This window comes from Cydia amplana, chromosome 19 (assembly GCF_948474715.1).
Source record: "Cydia amplana chromosome 19, ilCydAmpl1.1, whole genome shotgun sequence".
NCBI lineage: Eukaryota > Metazoa > Arthropoda > Insecta > Lepidoptera > Tortricidae > Cydia > Cydia amplana.
Genome location: NC_086087.1, coordinates 6,491,596 through 6,505,250, shown reverse-complemented (window position 1 = coordinate 6,505,250; position 13,655 = coordinate 6,491,596). Strand labels below are relative to the sequence as shown.

Genomic DNA, 13,655 nt, shown 5'->3' with positions numbered 1-13,655 from the left:
CAAAAAGGTATTAAATTAAAATACAAGAAAAGTAATTTTTGCGTTTTTGAAAATTCACCCCCTAAGGTGGTGAAAAAGGGGTTTAAAATTTGTATGGATATCAAACATTTTTTCGAGCACGGGACTTGATTCTTTGTATTTGGGGATATTATTAGAAGACGGGAAAAGTAATTTCAGCGTTTTGTAAAATTCATCCCCTAACAGGGTTAAAAAGGGGTTGAGGTTTCGTATAGGGTTCAAATTTTATTTTAAGCTAGGAACTTGAAACTTGGTAAAAAAATATATTATTAAAATACAAGAAAACTAATTTCAGCGTTTTTGAAAATTCATCCCCTAAGGTGGTGAAAAAGAGGTTGAAAGTTTGTATGGATATCAAACATTTTTTCGAGCACAGGGCTTGAATCTTTGTATTTGGGGATATTATTAGAAGACAGGATAAATAATTTCAGCGTTTTGTAAAATTCATCCCCTAACAGGGTTAAAAAGGGGGGTGGAAAGAACGTATAGGGTTAAAATTTTATTTTAAGCTAGGAACTTGAAACTTTGCAAAAATATATTAAATTAAAATACAAGAAAACTAATTTCAGCGTTTTTGAAAATTCATCTCCTAAGGTGGTGAAAAAGGGTTGAAAGTTTGTATGGATATCAAACATTTTTTCGAGCGCGGGACTTGAATCTTTGTATTTGGGGATATTATTATAAGAACGGAAAAGTAATTTCAGCGTTTTGTAAAATTCATCCCCTAACAGGGTTAAAAAGGGGTTCAAAGTTAGTATGGGGTTCAAATTTTATTTTAAGCTAGGAACTTGAAACTTTTGCAAAAAGATATTAAATTAAAATACAAGAAAACTAATTTCAGCGTTTTTGAAAATTCATATCTCAAGATGGTAAAAAAGGGGTTGAAAATTTGTATGGAGATCAAACATTTTTGTGAGTGCGGGGCTTGAATTTTTGTACAGAGGCATATTATTCGAAAAAGAAAAGTAATTTCAGCGTTTTTAAAAATGAATCCCTTAAAAGGGTTAAAAAGGGGTTGAAAGTTTGTATGGGGTTCTAATTTTATTTTAAGTTAGGAACTCGAGACTTCGTAAAAAGGTATTTTATTAAAAGAGAAGAAAACTAATTTCAGCGTTTTTTAAAATTCATCCCTCAAGGTGGTGAAAAAGGATTAAAAGTTTGTATGGAGATCAAACATTTTTGTGAGTGCGGGGCTTTAATCTTTGTAAAATGGCATATTATTAAAATACGAGAAAAGTAAATTCAGCGTTTTTAAAATTCATCTCTTAAAGGGTCGAAAGGGGGTTCAAAGTTTGTAAAGGGTTCAAATTTTATTTAAAGCTACAAACTTGAAACTTCGTAAAAAGGTATTTTATCAAAAGAGAAGAAAACTAATTTCAGAGTTTTTGATAATTCATCCCCATGGTGGTGAAAAAGGGATTGAAAATTTGTATGGAGGTCAAACATTTATTTGAGTGCGGGACTTGAATCGTTGTATAAAGGCATATTAGTATTAGAATACAAGAAAAGTAATTTCAGCGTTTTTAAAAATTCATCTCCTAAAATGGTTAAAAAGGGGTTGAAAGTTTGTATAGGGTTCAAATTTTATTTACCTAAAGCTAGGAACTTCAAACTTCGTAAACAGGTAGTTAGGTAGTAGGTTTTATTAAACAGAGGACATGAAAATCTTCTAAGGGGGTTGAGAGGGATTATATCGAGAACAGTTTTATTCAGTTAGGGGCTTGAAACTTCGTAGGTTGTGAAAGAGTCTCATGCGTTGTATAATATTAATAATTAACAAATGATTAACCGTCCTACTGCGAACTTTTGCTGCATAATGTTCTAAGCTAATGTAGAATATCTAACGGCTAACGGCTACAAATATAATGACCACCAAAAAATACTTTGGTACCCTAAATAAAATAATCATGCTTACCAAAAAAAATTACTGAACACCAAAAATATAAGGCCTAAAATTACAAAAGTACCACCGTTTTAATTACGACTGCACTTCAAATTGTATTCAAATACCAAATATATTGAACGATTACCTAAAATATTGAATGATCACCAAATCTTGAAGACCAAATTAATGCGATATTTTCACCTAATTAAACCACTATGATTAGGTACCAAAAAATGTATACATATTACCAAATAAAGTAAAATGATGCCAAAATTACTAGCCCCTGTCTGTCTGTCTGGCTGTCTTGGTCTTACAGAAAAGAAATGCTACTAGAAAAGTGGGTTAGGTTAGGTTTGAACTGCGACCCATACAGAAAAGAAATGCTACTAGAAAAGTGGGTTAGGTTAGGTTTGAACTGCGACCCTTACAGAAAAGAAATGCTACTAGAAAAGTGGGTTAGGTTAGGTTTGAACTGCGACCCTTACAGAAAAGAAATGATACTAGAAAAGTGAGTTAGGTTAGGTTTGAACTGCGACCCATACAGAAAAGAAATGATACTAGAAAAGTTGGTTAGGTTAGGTTTGAACTGCGACCCTAGCAGAAAAGAAATGCTACTAGAAAAGTGGGTTAGGTTAGGTTTGAACTGTTACCCTTACAGAAACGAAATGCTACTAGAAAAGTGGGTTAGGTTAGGTTGTTAGAACTACGACTGTTACAGAAATAAAATGCTATTAGAAAAAGGTGACGAAGTGGATTAATTAATTTATTAGGATAACGATAATATATATTAAATATTTGCACATTTTTAATTAAAATGTGGTTACAATTTTGGTGGCCATTTACTATTTTTGGGTTTAAAATGATTATTTCGGAGTCATTTGCTTTAATAGGATACCAAGATTTAAAAATTTGGTTATAATTTTACATTAAAATGGGGTTCTAATTTTGGTGGTCATTTAATATTTTTGGATTTACAATGATTATTTTGATGTCATTTTCTTTAATAAGATAGCAAGATGTAAAAATTTGGTTATCATTTCACATTAAAATGGGATTTGAAATTTGGTAATCATTTACTATTTTTGGGTTAATAATGATTAGTTTGGTGTCATTTCCTTTAATAGGATAGTAAAATGTAATAAAATTGGTAATCATTTCACATTAAAATGGAGTTATAATTTTAATGATCATTTATTATTTTAGGGTGGTAAAATAAATTTTTTTGGTATTAAATTTTACTAAATCTGGTGATAAGTTAAATAGCAGCCATATATAACCACCAATATACAAATCCACGCGTACGAAGTCGCGGGCAACAGCTAGTAAGTAATAAATTGTAGTTTCATTCACAATCATAATATATTTTCCATCTGGTACGCGTACCGTTGTTAATTGTGGAAACATGCACAATTGCACATTTATGCTATAGCTATTTAATTACTCAAACGGGTCTACCACGATACAGTTTCATCTATCTTCTATCTATCTATATATATAAATGCAAGTGTCCTGACTGACTGACTGACTGATTCATCAACGCAGAGCCGAAACTACAAAAGCTAGAAAGTTGAAATTTGAAAACTAGGTTGCATTTATAAAGTGTACAAGAGATAAGAACCGATTTTGAAAAATTCAACCCCTAAGGGGGTTAAAAAGGGGATAAAAGGTTGTATGGGGTACAAGTTTTATTTTAAGCTAGAAATTTGAAACTTTGTCAAAATTTATTATATTAAAAAACAAGAAAACTAATTTCAGCGTCTTTGAAAATTCATCCCACAAGGTGGTGAAAAAGGGGTTGAAAGTTTGTATGGATATCAAACATTTTTTCGAGCGCGGGACTTGAATCTTTGTATTTGGGGATATTATTAAAAGACAGGAAAAGTAATTTCAGCGTTTTGTAAAATTCATCCCCTAACAGGGTTAAAAAGAGGTTGAAAGTTTGTATGTGGTTCAAATTTTATTTTAAGCTAGGTACTTGAAAGTTCGTAAAAAGATATAATATTAAAATACAAGAAAACTAATTTCTGCGTTTTTGAAAATTCATCCCGTATGGTGGTAAAAAAGGGGTTGAAAGTTTGTATGGATATCAAACATTTTTTCGAACGCGGGACTTGAATCTTTGTATTTGGGGATATTATTAAAAGACAGGAAAAGTAATTTTAGCGTTTTGTAAAATTCATTCCCTAACAGGGTTAAAAAGGGGTTGAAAGTTTCCATAACAAATGCTTTGAAACTTCTTAGAAAGGCATAATAGCCGATTACAAAATAAAGTAATTGCAACGTTTTTGGAAATTCAACCCCTAAGGGATTTAAAAAGGGGATGAAAGTTGGTCTTGGGGTGCAAATTTTATTTTAAGGTAGGAACTTGAAAATTTGCAAAAAGATATTAAATTTAAACACAAGAAAACTAATTTCAGCGTTTTTGAAAATTCATCCCCTAAGGTGACGAGAAAGGGGTTGAAAGTTTGTATGGATATCAAAAATTTTTTTGAGCGCGGGACTTGAATCTTTGTATTTGGGGATATTATTAGAAGACAATACAAGTAATTTCAGCGTTTTGTAAAATTCATCCCCTAACAGGTTTAAAAAGGGGTTGAAAGTTTGTACAGGGTACAAATTTTATTTTAAGCTAGGAACTTGAAACTTCATAAAAAGGTATTATTTTAAAACTGAAAAAAAAAAATTCAGCGTTTTTGAAAATTTATATCTCAAGGTGGTGAAAAATGGGTTGAAAGTTTGTATGGAGTTCAAACATTTTTGTGAGAACGGGCTTGAATCTTTGTACAGAGGCATATTATTAGAATACAAGAAAAGTAATTTCAGCGTTTTTTAAAATTCATCCCCTAAAATGGTTTAAAAGGGGTTGAAAGTTTATATAGGGTTCAAATTTTATTTATTTCAAACTTCGTAAATAGGTAGTTAGGTAAATAGAGGACATGAAAATCTTCTAAGGGGTTTGAGAGGGATTATGTCGAGAACAATTTTATTTAGTTAGGGGCTAGAAACTTCGTAGGTTGTGAAAGACAAGTCTCATGCGTTGTATAATATTAATAATTAACAAATTATTAACCGTCCTACTGCAATATTTTGCTGCATAATGTTCTAAGCTAATGTAGAATATATAACCACCAATATACAAATCCACGCGTACGAAGTCGCGGGCAACAGCTAGTCATTGATAAGTATAGTGACCACAGCTGGTCCAACTCAGCAGAAACGTCGGAATTTAAGTGTTGTGTAATTAAATGTATGTAAAAAAAAAGCGGCCAAGTGCGAGTCGGACTCGCCCATGAAGTGTTCCGTATTTAGGCGATTTATGACGTATTAAAAAAAAACTACTTACTAGATCTCGTTCAAACCAATTTTCGGTGGAAGTTTACATGGTAATGTACATCATATATTTTTTTTAATTTTATCATTGTTATTTTAGAAGTTACAGGGGGGGGGGACACACATTTTACCACTTTGGAAGTGTCTCTCGCGCAAACTATTCAGTTTAGAAAAAAATGATATTAGAAACCTCAATATCATTTTTGAAGACCTATCCATAGATACCCCACACGTAGGGGTTTGATGAAAAAAAAAATGAGTTTCAGTTCTAAGATTTAGATTTCATTTATTTGCAATAAACATGGTACAGTGGTTAACACATGCTTAACTACATAGTAGCATGCAAATTTACACCTTAAACTCTAGGACATACAACACATGAATCAAAATAGACAGTTATATACAACATAGTTCAAATGTCAATGCTAAAGCTAAGAAATTTAATTAATTAAAGGAACCGTCAATTTAAATTTTCATTAATATTATACAAAGTTTTTTCATGTAGCCATTTATAGAGCCTTGGTTTTAGTGCTTTGGCATTCAACTCTTTAAGGTGATCAGGCAATTTGTTAAAAAGCTTAACACACATTTTGAGACAGCTTTTACTGTAGAGTGCTAGTTTTGGAGTAACATCTAATACGAGCCTGTTAGGGTCTCTACGAGGACGCTGGTTCAGGTCAGCTGCCTTTTTAAAGAGATGCTTATTTTTGCTGACAAACATACATATTTCGTATATACAGTGTGGAAAGTTAACTCGGGCCCTGGAGGGAAACTACCTTAAATCCTTGAGCTAGCTCATTTTACTTAAAGGAGATATTCCTTTATTTTTAAAAAGAAACAAAACTGCATTCAAAGATTTTCTAAAACTCGCTTGCCTCGCCCGGGACTCGAACCAACTAAAATTTAAAAAAAACACACACTCTCTATTTTATTATACTAATCGATAGTATTAATACTCAGGATAAAATTTCTCTAACAAACATTTGGTTACTGTTCACTTTTAACAAGTAAAAGACACGTAACAATTCTGTTATCTCTCTCATAACAATCATTACTGGTGTCGTCAAAATCCATTCCGTGTCCGTGAAACGAACAATCAGGTCAGATTTTCGTTTAATGTTTGGTATGGAATCAAAAGTAATATGGTTGTTTTGGTGCACATTTACGAAGGACATGTGAATGCAGCAAAATACATTGAAATATTGGAGCTTCTACAATATCAATTAAACCTTCTACCAGAAGAGGAACGAAATAATATCATTTTTCAACAAGATGGTGCACCTGCCCACAACAGCAGAATTGCCAGGGCTTACCTCAATGCACATTTCAATACCTGGATAGGTACAAACGGGACGATTAGATGGCCTGCAAGAAGTCCAGACCTGACGCCCATGGACTTCTTTTTATGGGGTCATGTAAAAAATGTTATTTATGAAACTTGCTATGAAACCGTTCAAGAGCTAAGGGTTGCGGTAGAAAATGTTATTAGGAGCATACAACACAACACTTTGATGAAGGCTACAAGAAATGAATTTCAACGGCGACTAATTTTGTGTAGACGGAACCACGGGGCTCATTTCGAACAATTTATCAGTTAAATAATTTAAGTGTAACAAATTGATAGTAAAATAAAGTTAATGTTAGATTTAACTATTGTTTTTATTTTTAAGACCAAATGTTTGTTAGAGAAATGTTATCCTGAATATTAATACTATCGATTAGTATAATAAAATAGGGTGTGTGTGTTTTTTTTAATTTTAGTTGGTTCGAGTCCCGGGTGAGGCAAGCGAGTTTTAGAAAATTTTTGAATGCAGTTTTGTTTCTTTTTAAAAATAAAGGAATGTCTCCCTTAAGTAAAATGAGCTAGCTCAAGGATTTAAGGTAGTTTCCCTCCAGGGCCCGAGTTAGCGGTAGCGGTAGTAGCGGTAGTAGCCGGGGTAGCGGTAGTAAGCCAAGTTGATTAAAAATAGGTTTACAACTTTCCCAAGGTGGGAGGCCGCAAATTGCTCGAACACATTTTTTTGGGCGATAAATAGTCTATCCTTATCAGTGCTATTGCCCCAGGCTAGAACACCATATCGTAGCGTGGATTCTACGTATGCTCGGTATGTTGAAATTGCGGTAGCGACGGTTGTAACTTTCCGTACCTGTTTAAGTGCGTAAACAAAATTGATTTTGCTACATACGATTTGTACTTGTGCCTTCCAGTTCAAGCTTTCATCTATTGTTACACCTAAAAATGTTGTTTGTGTTACTTTCTCTATTCGTGTAACATTCAGATGAGGTATATTTTTGTTGAACATGATATATTTTGATTTACTCAAATTGATGTCTAAGTTGTTAATATGGAGCCATTTAATAATTACTTCTATCGTTCTGTTAATGTCAGATTCATGTTCTTCTATTGTATTACTATTAACTATACTATTTTCGGATGTCACAATTACAGATATGTCGTCAGCAAATAATATAAATTGATGATGAGTTATTTCAGTTATGTCATTTACGTATAACAGGAAGAGAATAGGGCCCAATATACTCCCCTGTGGTACGCCGTACTTATTTAATTTGTATTCAGAGTTGTAGTTCCTTTTTTCATTATTTTCGTCAACTTTAGATATTTCAACACATTGCAATCTGTTACTCAGATATGAGGATATCCACTGGAGTGGCAGCCAGGGCCGGATTAAGCATATCGGGGCCCCTAGGCAGTGCAATGCTCGGGGCCCCCTTAGGCCCTTACAGTCAATTCTGTATACATAATGTTCATTTTTCAGTTCAGGGAAGTAAGTTTGTGGTTTTAATTTCAACCTTCAGGTGTCGGTTGAGCCGATCCGAACATGCCAAGCGATGTCTTTTTCGCTGTTATTGCGTGGACATAAAGCTTTTTTCTATCAGTTTTTGCCGATTCCTTTTTGCGTCAAGTGTGGGGAGAAAACTTTTTTTCTTAATAGGTAGTTAAATATTGTGCGAGGCTGAACAGCGATTGTCCGACCATAATACCATACGCCGAGCCACATGATTAAAATTAACGTAATAATAAAGATATTCCATAGGTTTAAATTACTATTGATTCACCAGTCAAGTTAGCATGTAGGTACAGGGTCAACCAGAAAAGCAGCAAAAAAACGCGAGCGCAGCGAGCGCGAAATTTTTTGTTAAAAAATTGTGAAAGCGTGTTAAAAAGGCCGGGCCGGGCCTAAAAATCCGAAGTTCCACAGTGAGCAGAGCTTTCATGCGAGGTCAAAGCCGTGCTTCAGGATAAGCTCAGCTAGAGCACAGACGCCAACCAATGTCCATTGTATTAAAAAGCGAGGCCGCAGGCCGAGCTTGGCGCAGCGAGGCCAAAGGCTAAGCTGAAGAAGAGGAGATTTGGAAGACAAACCAAAAATGGAGGTAAAAAGTGAGGCTGAAGGTCGAGCTCAGCAATCTCCACATTACTTAACAAGCCCGAAGCGTACTTATAACCAGCGAGGTGAGCTTTCATGCGAGGCAAAAGGCCAAGCTTCTTAAATCAATGTTTATATTTGTTAAAAAACGACGCCGAAGGTCGAACTGTAAGAAAGCAGCGCTCTGACACGAACCAATCGTCAAATGTTACTCGACAATAATATGTGCAAGAGTTACTCAGAGATGAGGTATTAGGCCCTCGGGAGCCTGAAAATCGAGCTCGATATTACAGACTTTAAATCTATAAAATAACATAATTTACATAATCATCTAATTATTGTGTATCTGAGAAACTGATATTGGACATTAAGTAGGTATTAGGTATAAATATTTAGGTACAATAAAAACAATATTTATGAATTTTGGCCATATGAAACAAATATTGTTTTTGGCGCGCGCGGGGCCGCCGGGGCCCCCTAGCCGAGGCGGGGCCCCCTATCCGAGGCGGGCCCATAGGCAGTTGCCTACTCTGACTTAGGGTTAATCCGGCCCTGGTGGCAGCCCTCTTCTACCGTATTTTTCTAATTTATTTAAAAGCAGGCTATGAGAAACGAAATCGAAAGCTTTCGATAAATCAAAGAAAAGCCCTGTGGTTATTCTGTTATTATTTATACTATTTAATATCGATTTGATCAGGGAATAGATTTCCAGTGTTGTTGACTTATCTTTCTGAAAGCCAAATTGATATTTATTAATAATTTGGAATTTTGTACAAAAGTCTAAGAGTCGTTTATACATACATTTTTCTAATATTTTAGACATTATAGGTATTAGAGTGATAGGACGGTAGTTATTTATATTATCTTTCTCAGTCTTTTTAAACAACGGCTTTACAATTGATAATTTTAATATATCTGGAAAGGTTCCAGAGGCGAATGAAAAATTGATTACATAGGTTAATATTGGAACTATTTCATTAATATTAACTTTATAATTTTTGTGTTGATACCGTCGTATCCCTCGGAGTTAGTTTTATTTAGGGACATGATTTCCAATCTGACTTCATTTTCTGACATTGGTTTTAAGAACATAGAGTTGGCGTTTGAAGTCTTTAAGGTACAAGTTGACGTAGTTGCGTGTGTTTTTCCGGCCAAGTTAATATAATAATCTAAGTATGGGGAACCCCAAAAATTTATTGTTTTTTTTTTCTATTTTTGTGTGAAAATCTTAATGCGGTTCACAGAATACATCTAAGTACTTACCAAGTTTCAACAGTATAGTTCTTATAGTTTCGGAGAAAAGTGACTGTGACATACAGACGGACAGACGGACAGACAGACAGACAGACAGACAGACATGACGAATCTATAAGGGTTCCGTTTTTTGCCATTTGGCTACGGAACCCTAAAAAGGCGAGAGTTTAAAGTGTTACGAGTATATGCTATTAGTTTTCTATCTGATTTGCTGCTGCTGTGTTCACTGGTGCTGTGATTTAAGATTGAAAAAGAAATTTATGGAAATAATTTGGAATATAAATCTGGACAATCAATCATCTGGTGTGGTTGTGACACTTCTTCTTCTTTTCGTGTCGAGGTTCCTTTTTTTTATACAATGGATGCCCAGTAGGCAGCGGTGTTGACAGCCCTGGCTGTCGCGTCCCTCAGATCCAGCTCCGAGCAGTGATGCGGGCAAGCGGGGCACGCCAGTAGATGTGCCATGGTTTGCGTTGCTGTGTCACAGATACACTGAGTCGAGGGGCTACGGAGCAGTCCCCATTTGGCCATGTTTTGCCTACAGCGACCAACTTGGGACCTGAGCCTGTTTAAGGACTTCCAAATTGGCCAAGGTTCTTTATGGCCAGGCGGTAGTTGCTCCAAAGCCTCCACGTACACGTCCGGTGGAGGGCACCGGGTCTGCCACAGCAAGCGGCGCACATCGGGCGGCTCACCCTGCAGGGGGCTGGTGCTCCGCATGAAACTCCTGCGACTTTTAAGACGAGCCGGTGGTGGGATATGACCATGCAAGGGGTGCCGCTGGTCGTTCTCCTGTTTGTGCTTTTCGACAGCGCAGGCTACCTCCCGGCGGATATCAGGGGGAGCCACTCCAGCTAAAGGATAAAGCTTGTTGAGCGGGGTCGGCTTGAGGCAGCCTGAGACGGTGCGGCAGGTGTCGTTGAGCGCGGCGGTTACGAGGCTGGCGTGTGGGGACCGATGCCAGACTGGGCAGGCAAACTCTCCAGCAGAAAAGCACAAAGCTAGTCCGGTGGTACGCAAGGTGTGCGCGGTTGCGCCCCAGCTTGTTGAAGTTAGCCTACGCAGTAGGTTATTCCGCGCACTAACTTTCATGCGTGTGTTAGAACAGTGCGCCCTGTAGGTTAGCGCTCTATCTAGAGTTATTCCTAGGTATCGTGGGTGGGGGCAATGTTCAAGTGTTGCACCATCCCACTCTACGCGAAGGGGTCTGTTTGCGTGATGGTTTCGCAAGTGAAACGCACATGTCTGAGTTTTGCTTGGGTTTGGTCGGAGGCAGTTAGCCCTATAGTAACTTCCGAGTTGCTCCAATGCCCCAGACAGAGTCCCTTCCACGTCTTCGAAAGAGCGACACTGAGCTGCGAGGGCTAGATCGTCTGCGTAGATGAAACGTTGAGTCCCCGGTGGGCTTGGCTGGTCGTTCGTGTATAAGTTGAAAAGGGTTGGCGCCAACACGCTGCCTTGGGGGAGACCATTATTTTGGCGTCGCCATCGGCTCTTCCCCGTATGGAGCTGGACTTGAAAACAGCGGTTCCGTAGCAGTTCACCAAGTACACGAACGAAGCCTCTATCTCGAGTGACGTTGGCAACTTTTGACAGCAAGATCTTGATGTTCACAGTGTCGTAGGCTGCAGATAGATCGACGAAAGCCACACCAGTGACCATGCCAAGCTCAAAGCCGTCCTCAATGTGCTGCGTCAGTTTTAGGGTCTGACTCGTACACGACTTGCCGGGGCGGAATCCTGCTTGTTCGTTGATAAGAAGATGATCCACTGCTTGTGTCAGCCGGTTGAGGAGAAGACGCTCAAACAGCTTGTAAGTGTGGCACAGTAAGGAGATCGGGCGGTAGCTTTTAGCATCATCGGGAGGCTTCCCGGGTTTCAGCAGCGCTACTACTTTTGATTTGCGCCACACTTTAGGTATGCTGAGCGACACCAGACAATCGTTGAAGAGAGCCAGAAGCCAGGAGGTCGCCACAGGTCCGAAGTTCTTAATTTGTTCCACTGTGAGGTCGTCCATGCCAGACGCCTTTCCGCTTTTCAGGGTTTTTATGGCAGTTTGGAGTTCATATACAGTAAATGGTCTGCTCAGGCTATGGTTGGTGTTATCCTGAAGAGCCGCGGTGGAAGGGGGCCTAGGTATGCGGTGAGGCGGCTTACCATTCAGCAGGAGTTGACTTGCAATCTGGTTGGCCGTGATCAAGCCCGGGCCGGGCGGTTGTGACACTAATTTTGTTGTTTTGTGAGTGCTAAATCATCTACACCAAAGGCCACCAAAGACGAATTCCGCCAACTTAAAAAAAGCGGCCAAGTGCGAGTCGGACTCGCCCATGAAGGGTTCCGTATTTAGGCGATTTAAGACGTATAAAAAAAAACTACTTACTAGATCTCGTTCAAACCAATTTTCGGTGGAAGTTTACATGGTAATGTACATCATATATTTTTTTAACCGACTTCCAAATCTCAAAGAAGGAGGTTATCAATTCGGTTGTGTTTTTTTTTATTTCTTTTTTTTTTTTTTTTTTTTTTTTATGTTTGTTACTCCATATCTCCGTCATTACTGGACCGATTTTAAAAATTCTTTTTTTGATTGTATGTATATGCATACAGATTGGTCCCGTTTTTGTCAACACCCAGTTCTGATGATGGGATCCATGAGGAATCGAGGGAACTCCTCAAATCTTAAAGGCATACATATAGTGATTTTTGTGTTTTTATCAACAAATCAAGCATATACATTCAGAAACGTGACATTTGATGAAGTGGAACTGCTGATGATGATCAGAACAGAACTCTTCAACGACGCATAGTTCACGTTTGGCGATTTGTCCTCTTCGTTATGTTTGTTAAGCAAGTTAAGTTTTTAAGCCACATTTTTGTCAAGCTCGAGTTCTGATGATGGGATCCATGAGGAATCGAGGGAACTCCTCAAATCTTAAAGGTGTGCGTATAGAGATTTTTGTATTTTCATCAGAAAATCAAGCATTTTTATTAAAAACTGTCGCATTTGATGAAGTGGAACTGCTGATGATATCAGAACAGAACTCTTCAACGACCCATAGTTCACGTTTGGCGATTTGTCCTCTTCGTTATGTTTGTTAAGCAAGTTTAGTTTTTAAGCCACATTTCTGTCAAGCTCGAGTTCTGATGATGAGATCCATAAGGAATCGAGGGAACTCCTCAAATCTTAAAGGCATACATATAGTGATTGTTGTGTTTTAATCAACAAATCAAGCATTTACATTTAAAAAGTAACATTTGAGGAAGTGTAACTGCTGATGATGACCAGAACGAAACTCTTTAACGACGCATAGCTCGCGTTTGGCGATTTTTTCTTTTCGTTATGTTTGTTAAGCAAGTTAGGTTTTTAAGCCATATTTATGTCAAGCTCAAGTTCTGAACATGGGATCCATGAGGAATCGAGGGAACTCCTCAAATCTTAAAGGCACACGTATAGAATTTTCTGTATTTTCATCATAAAATAAAGCATTAACATTAAAAACTGTCGCATTTGATGAACTGGAACTGCTGATGATGATCAGAACAGAACTCTTCAACGACGCATAGTACATGTTAAGTGATTTCGAATTTCGACTTTGACTTGGACTGGGACCCGGACTCGGATCCAGATCCGGACTCGTACCCGGATCCGGTTCGGACCCGGACCCGGACCTTGAATCGGATTCGGACTCGGACCTGGACTAGACCCGGACTCGGACCCGGACTCGGACACAGACCCGGACCTTGACCCAGAAAACCACTATGATACCTAAACTAAACAAA

At 37.5% G+C, this 13,655-nt stretch overlaps 1 long non-coding RNA gene across 1 annotated transcript in view; it reads right to left on the bottom strand.

The window, feature by feature from the left end:
- LOC134657025 (uncharacterized) overlaps positions 1–13,655 on the bottom strand; it is a 148,911-nt gene that overhangs the window by 97,303 nt on the left and 37,953 nt on the right. The window lies entirely within an intron of this gene.